General features: G+C 45.1%; 1 non-coding gene across 1 annotated transcript; it reads right to left on the bottom strand.

Moving 5' to 3' along the window:
• Positions 1–323: 323 nt before the first annotated feature.
• trnat-cgu lies at positions 324–396 on the bottom strand. The gene has a single exon. It is a non-coding gene; the product is annotated as a tRNA-Thr (tRNA).
• Positions 397–7,532: the final 7,136 nt, after the last annotated feature.

Raw genomic sequence — 7,532 nt, forward strand, 5'->3', positions numbered from 1 at the left:
CGAGAGATCGGTCGGGTCTCCAGGTCCACAGGAAATCCTCGGCTCCAGTTTGGAATCGTGGAACTTTCTCAACATAATAATAATCCTCGCATTCGACACAGCGCCTTAACACGTTGTCGAGACGTCTCAAAGCGCTGGCATCACTGTGCATTTCGTGGGCAAAACGTGGCAGCCAGTGCCACACAAACAGTCGTGGATTGAATGACATTTTTTTTGGAAGGGATTATCACCTGCGGAAAGCAATCCGCCAATCGATTAACAACCGGGTGTTTACTGACCGATAGCTAAACAGGTGTGTGGACTGAGGAAACTTGCCTACGGTTTTGTCCTGCCGGGATTCGAACCCGGGTCCTTTCGCTTACGAGGCGAGCGCTCTAACCACTGAGTTACAGGTCTTATTTGACTACCACGTCCTCCAACAAAACCCAACGGGTTTAGCCAAAGGATGGCGTTCCTCCCAGTGCTTTGTTCAGAGTGCGAATCGGTAAAAGGAAATGCAAGGATTATAATTGACGGTTAAAGTCTTGGCTAAAAATCTTCACCTGTACACTGAAATAATAATGATCTGTCGCTCATGACCTCCATTCCACCGTCGGTGGTCACGCTTTCAGCCACTACGCCCCGAAACTCCAGAACCCTCTCCCTCTAACCCTCCGCCTCGCCCCTTCCTTTCCCATCTTCAGGTCGTGCCTGAAAACCTTTCCCTTCGACCGTGTGGTGCGCTGCCACCATCAAGCACTCTAGGGCGCTACCCTGTGCGAGGGGCGCGGTGTAAATGCACGTTGTTGTTGTTGTTGCGCCTGTGATGTCGAGCATTCTCAAAAGCGCTGCGATCAGAGAAATGACCAAATCAAGAGTTTTAATAAAAACCTTTAATTGCTGGTTTATAATTGAGGCTACAACGCTACAGTCAAACTAGGCTTTGTACAAAAAAAAACAACTGAGAGCATGTAAAGGTTTAGACAGTACATAATCATATGGATTAAAAAAAAATCAAATAAATGAATTATACACTCAATTGGAGATAGACAGCTAAGTCATGATGTGTCGTTATTGCCAGTGTTAAAGGGGGAGGGGGCGGGTATGGGGGGGGTTGGGGGCATTACATAAGGGGTTCAGCTATGGAACACAACTCCCAAGACCTTAAATTCAACCCGGTTGGTGTGGGTGGACCTAAGGACCCCACTTTTGCCTTAAACCTGTAACATTTAAAGTACATTTTAAATCAATTTTTTTAAAAAAAATTATAATAATAATCCTTGCCTTCGATACGGCGCCTTGTCACGCCTTCGAATCGAGATGTCCCAAAGCGCCTCGCGGGATATACTTTGAGGTGGGTTTCGCTGTGCGTTTTGCGGGCGAAACCGAGTAGAATTTGGAGTAAATTAAAAAGCGGACAATCGAACCTATCCCACGCAGAGAGAGAGAGAGAGAGAGAGAGAGCATTGCCTTCCCGTGCTTGCCATCTCCCCCAACACCCCCCCACCATCGGGCAGGGGTCTTTCAGAGTGGGAGAAATTTTGGGGGCCGGAATACAGGGTGACCAAAAAGTTGCGCTCGCATTTACCAGGTCTAATAAAAGTCTTTAAGGAAATGGTGAGATTTGTGTTCATTGTTTTTAGATAATAAGGTAGTTATCAGGACTTTTTGGTCACCCTGTCTGTCTGTCTGTCTGTCTGTCTGTCACCCTGTCTGTCTGTCACCCTGTCTGTCTGTCACCCTGTCAGTCTGTCTGTCTTACAGCCCCTGTTGACATGAAACATTTGCTCTGAACATTTACAGACTTGAAAGAAACTCTTTAAAGAGATGAGGAGCTGCCGGGAATTGGGGGGGGGGGGGGGGGGGGGGGGAGGGGGGAGAGGAAACTGAGGACTGGTTGTGTGTGTGTGTGCGACAAAAGGCACATTTCAGCCACAGAGACAACAGGTGTCAGACAATCGAGACCCGGGAAGGGTTTGTGTTTTCCAGATGTATTTTCTCATGCAGCACAGTATCGATGGGAAAACAGACTAAAGGCGATGTGATGAAATAACAGGACAGAGCGGAGCAATTTAACTGCAGTGAGAGCACCTGATGTGAACAGGGCACCAAACCCACACACACACACACACACAGGCAGGAAGAGCCAGGGAGCGGCAGTATAATAATAATCCTTGCCTTTGATACAGCGCCTTATCACATCTTCGAGACGTCTCAAAGCGCTTCACAGACTGGACTGTAAAGTGAATTGACTGTATGTTTTGTGGGTGAAACGGGGCAGCCGATGGCGCACAGCAGCGTCCCCACAAACAGTCGTGGGTTGAGTGATCAAATTATTATTTCAAAAACGTTTATTTATTTATTTTGAAGGGTTATTACCCTCAGAAAAGTGATCCACCGATCGACCAACAACCGGGTTTCTACTCACTGCTAAGTAAACAGAGGGGTCTGGACTAAGGTTTCGCCCCAGTCTGGGAATCGAACCCAGGTCCTCCCGCTTGTGAGGAGAGAGCTCTACCCACTGAGCTACAGGACGCCATAATCAATGCTTAATTTATACAGGGAATGTGCTAACTTGCTCATCTTTAACTCAAAGGAGATGTCTTGACCGAGCAGCTGGAACATGGATAATGTGATGGGGAGAACCAAACACATGGAGGCTGCAGTGTGGGTGTGGTGGGGGGGGGGGGGGGGGGGGGGGGGGGAAACGGGACAGGGGGTAAAGAATGCTCTCACCAATAGATCGGATTAGCTCATGTAATACAAGCAATTTTCAATCGATGAATCAATGGTAGATTCATTAAAAAGACCAATGGTTTTAATCAATACAATTTAAAAAGGTGTTTTGGTGGGAGAACGGATGATGGGGGGGTGGGGGGGGGGGTGGTGGTGGAAAGGAGGGGTAAGTTGTGTGTGCCAACAGTTTTTGTGCAGTTTTACTTTAGAGTATATTCTGTGAAGCGCTTCGGGACATCTAGAAGACGTGATTCGCCTTATATCAAATGCAAGGATTATTATTATTATTATTATTATAGTTACAATGCCATATAATAATGATAATCCTTGCATTTTATCCAGCGCCTCTGACGTGGCTAAGCTTCCAAGAGCTTTACAGGGAATTACTGTAGTCGATTTGCTGGCAGTGTGATGGAACAACAGTATGTATAACATACTGGCACACAAAGTGTCAGATAAGCACCTGAGCAGTTGAAATATTAAAGGAAGTGGAGGAAAAGACAGAAAGTCAGATTAATAACAATACAGACAACAGCGTGACTTTCTCGCTGAAGATTTCTGAACTTCTTATTGCTTATCTTTCCTGGTCAAGTTCCGGTGAGCTAATTTTTTTGCGGGAGGGCTGGGTGGCGGAGGGTGAGGGGGAAAAGAAATGCAAGGAACTGGGTTTAGCAACTGACGACAACTTGCATTTGTTCCAAAAAGATGTCAACGACGAAGTACAGTGACTTTGTGTTTTCAGAAATATTAATCCTTGCATTTGATACAGCGCCTCATCACCTCTTTGAGACGACTCAAAGCGCTTCACAGAATACACTGTAAAGTGAATTGACTTAATATTATGTGGGTGAAACGCAGCAGCCAATTGCGTACAGCAGCGTCCCACAAACAGCCATGGATTGAGTGACCAAATTATTATTGGGGGGGGCGGGAGGGATTAGTACCCCCGGAAAGTGATCTGCCAATCATCTAACAAGCAGGTTCCTACTTATTGCTTGGCAAATAGAGGCACGTGGAGTAAGGAAACGTGCCTCAGGTCTCACCCTGCCCAGGAATGGAACCCAGGTCCTCTACCTTGTGAGGTGAGTGCTCTAACTACTATGCTGCGGGACACCAATGATACCAACGAGAGCTAAGACAATGGCAAAGCCCTGGCGGGGGGAACACTTGCGAAACATTCCTTTCACGACGCAGTCGGCCATTTTGCCGCCTCCCTCACTGTGGCTCTCAGTGCTGGGTGTAGCCTTTCATTGCTAGACAGTAATAGGATGGTCAGGGTTAGGTATGAGCAGAACTGGATTCCCTGAGGTGTACTGATCCAAGCTCTCCATAGAATGGCACAGACCAGACACCAAAGCAGCCCTCGTTCCCTCCCAGCCTTACTCCTTCCCTGGAATGGCCAGAGGTACATGAGCTAGCCGTTTACACGTTACTCTGCAGTTATAAGTTGCTGTTGTAAAGAGCGAGTGAGCGAGCCTGAGATGGAAAAAGAGAAAATGGGATCAAGCAACTGCTTGACTGTGGATTTGGAAAAAAAATTCTCTCTCTCTCTCAAAATCCCAAAGAAATACTGCTTCTTATGTGTGCTGGACACAGAGCTTTGGCAAATTAACAATATACTGTACTGTATAGGGCTCTTCCCTTCTGTTTCGTTTCAGTCTGAAAGCCAATGTGACTGGCCTCGCCTGAGAGATTCTAATAATAATAATCCTTGCCTTTGATATAGCGCCTTATTAAATCGTTGAGACGTCTCGAAGTGCTTCACAGAATATACTCTAAAGTGGATGGACTGTATTGTTATTATTAGATTAATACAATTAGACCGATAACTCAGTCTCTGTTAGATTTAACCTGTTATCGGAGAATCCTATTCAATGGCATTTTGAGTTCAATTTGATGAAGTTTCATTTTGAAGTTTCACTGTGGGGTGTGGGGTTGGGTTGTGTGGGGGGAAGAGATGTGATGGTACGAACACTGTTTTAAACTTGAGAAGACTTTTTTCTTCTGTGGAATTGTCCACAGGCTTGTGAGGAAGAGGGGCCGTGGGGGGTCAGTGAGCTGTATCATTGATGTGTCAGAGATTATGTCACAGAGAGGCGGTGAACCTTGGAGTTTGCTGTGCAAACAAGGGCACGATCCCCACTTCTCACCCCCCCCCCCCCCCAGTGAGCGTGGTGAAGCCCTAGCCCAGTCACAACACCAAATATCCTCTGCTCTTTTCCCCACTCAGTACAGTCATTTCTAATCTAACCTCCGTCAGTCATCAATCGATACAACAGAACAAAGCATCCCTGAAATTCTTTGGTGTGAACACGCAAGGTTCAGTCCCAGGACTTAACTATAATGTCCGTCAATTTGTTTTGCCGACAATTTATAACCAGTAGCGCCACTCCGATGTGCTGAATCACTCCTTAAAATATCTACTTAGTGACAAAGAAGAAAACATATAGTCTATAAAACTGGGGAGGGGGGGGGGGGTGTGGGGAGAGTAACGGGAGATATTCGCAAACTCAGCTATATTTGCGGCTTCCAGTTTTGCAAAACTTCCCAGACTGTGACCAGCATAACGAGAGAGTGTCGAGGGAGAGTCTGATGCTGTTTAGTTCAGGCGTGCTTTATCTACAGACACGAGACACTTGTATAAAGCTCCCTCCCTCCCTCCCTGGATTAACATTGCCAGAGGCACGTAAGCGAGCAGTGTACACGTTAGCGCCGCAGTTATAAGTTGCCGTTATGAAGAGAGCGCGAGCGAGCGAGCGAGAGAAAGAAAATAAACCGAATATAAAAAGAAATATTTACACGTGTAAATCGTGGCCTGTACAACAAGGTATTTTTTTTCCGCAGCACCAGTATTTTAAAGCTAAACCCTTCACCCGAAAAAAACCCCCACATAATTAAAAAAAAACATTTTCATTTCATTTCTCTTTTTTTTAAAAAAAACACTTATTTGTGTATTATCTGCACAGGGGGAAAAAAAAAATTCCTGAAGCTATCCCGCTAAACAAGAAGCACGGGCTCCAGGTATGTGAATAAGTAATAACAACAAAAAAAATCACAAATATTTTCTGTTATATAGTTTTTTTTAAAAAATGTAAAATTTTTTAGTCCAAAAAACCAGACAGTGTTTTGATGCACATCATATTCTCTCTCTCTCTGTCCCATTTCTTGATATAAACTTACAAGTATCGAAAGATAATCTGTTTTTTTATATATGTGTGTGAATATATATAATATAATATATATATATGTAAAAAAAAACAGTATGTATGACTGCAGACAAGGCCGGACTGAGGTTTGAGAATAAACTGGGTCTCTTAATATTAAAAAATAATCCTCGCATTTGATATAGCGCCTTATCATGTCTTCGAGACATCTCAAAGCGCTTCACAGCATATACTGTAAAGTGAATTGACTGTATATTTCGTGGGCACTTTAGATAGACATGATTCAGCCTTAATTGCAGTAAAAAAAAAGCTCGCATCTATCTGTAAAACTGTAGTCGGATGCATTTTTTTTTACACAGGTTTTAACACAGCTCCTTTGTCGCTACTATACACACTTCACATTTCTGCTTTCCAGTTAACAAGCAAACAGGTTAAATCAAATGGGGGGGGGGGGGGGAAGAGAGTTAAATCTGCCTTTCTGACGGTCGGTCAGGAAGGCTTTAAAATCTTGATGGATTTAAAGGGACATCGACGCACATTTGAAAAAGAATATAATATAATAATCCTCGCACAGGTTACTGTTTATAATAAAATCTACGCGCGACGACGGGAAATTCCTCACGCTTCCCCCGCCCTCTCCCGTTCTATAAAAAGAAAGATGTCTAATCCACCCCACGTTGAATAAAAATGATCAGAAACCCTGGTTGTGCCACACCTCTACCCTATCCCCCACCCCCCACCCCTCACAAAAAAGGAATGAAATGTGCATCCCATAGCTGTCCTCAGAGTGTACTTGGTTTCAGTGTGTACATGTGTGTGAGTGTGTGTGTGTGTGTGTACACACAGGATCTCAGAGAGTCCAGTGCCGCTGATAAAACAGCCCTGTATACATTTCCCACGCAAAAGGCAGATAATAAGACCTGATTGGAATATCTCACTGCACTGCAATCTTCTCCCCTACACCCTCTCCTCTCCCCCACCCAGGCTCTGGTCACGAAACACCAGCTTTAGCTGAACTAGTTTGGGCTTTAGGGATTTTGACTCTGGAGTCAATTCAGAACGAATCTGCTACCTGACTGACTGACTAATTCAGGAATTAGGTTGAAGAGTACCAGTGATTCTGGTGTGATCTCGCACTTCATTGAACTGATGGAAGTACTGGAAGACAAGTGAAGGAACACTCACTCTCTCTCTCTGTGAAGACACAAGAGTCGAGAGGAGATTTTCTCCGTGCCCAGAGGCAAGAGATTACTGGCCTCTCTCCCGACAACTCTGGCAGGTGTTTATGTCTCTATCCGGGTGCCCAGCTCAACGGCAGTGACCAGCAACGCCGGGTGTTTACCCCAGGCCCCTACAAACCCTCCAGGGACCAGGAATTCCACCCAGTCTCAGCCTGTGACACCATTTTACCTTTGAATTCACCAGAACCCGTGAAAACCTCTCAAATTCAGATTTAAACTGGAGGCTAGCTTTCCGACGGTTTTAAAAAAGAACGTGGGCTATAATCCAGATTAAAATTGGAAGCATTTTGCACTGTTCCGCACTTACATCTTAAAAAATTTAAAAAGACAAACTAGCTTACAGGCTCAGGCTAGGAGAAGCTCTCCTGTCTCTACGTGACACGGCCCATGAATGGTAACCTGCCGGCACTCT

The sequence above is a fragment of the Callorhinchus milii genome, unplaced genomic scaffold, assembly GCF_018977255.1.
Source record: "Callorhinchus milii isolate IMCB2004 unplaced genomic scaffold, IMCB_Cmil_1.0 Scaffold27, whole genome shotgun sequence".
Taxonomy (NCBI): domain Eukaryota; kingdom Metazoa; phylum Chordata; class Chondrichthyes; order Chimaeriformes; family Callorhinchidae; genus Callorhinchus; species Callorhinchus milii.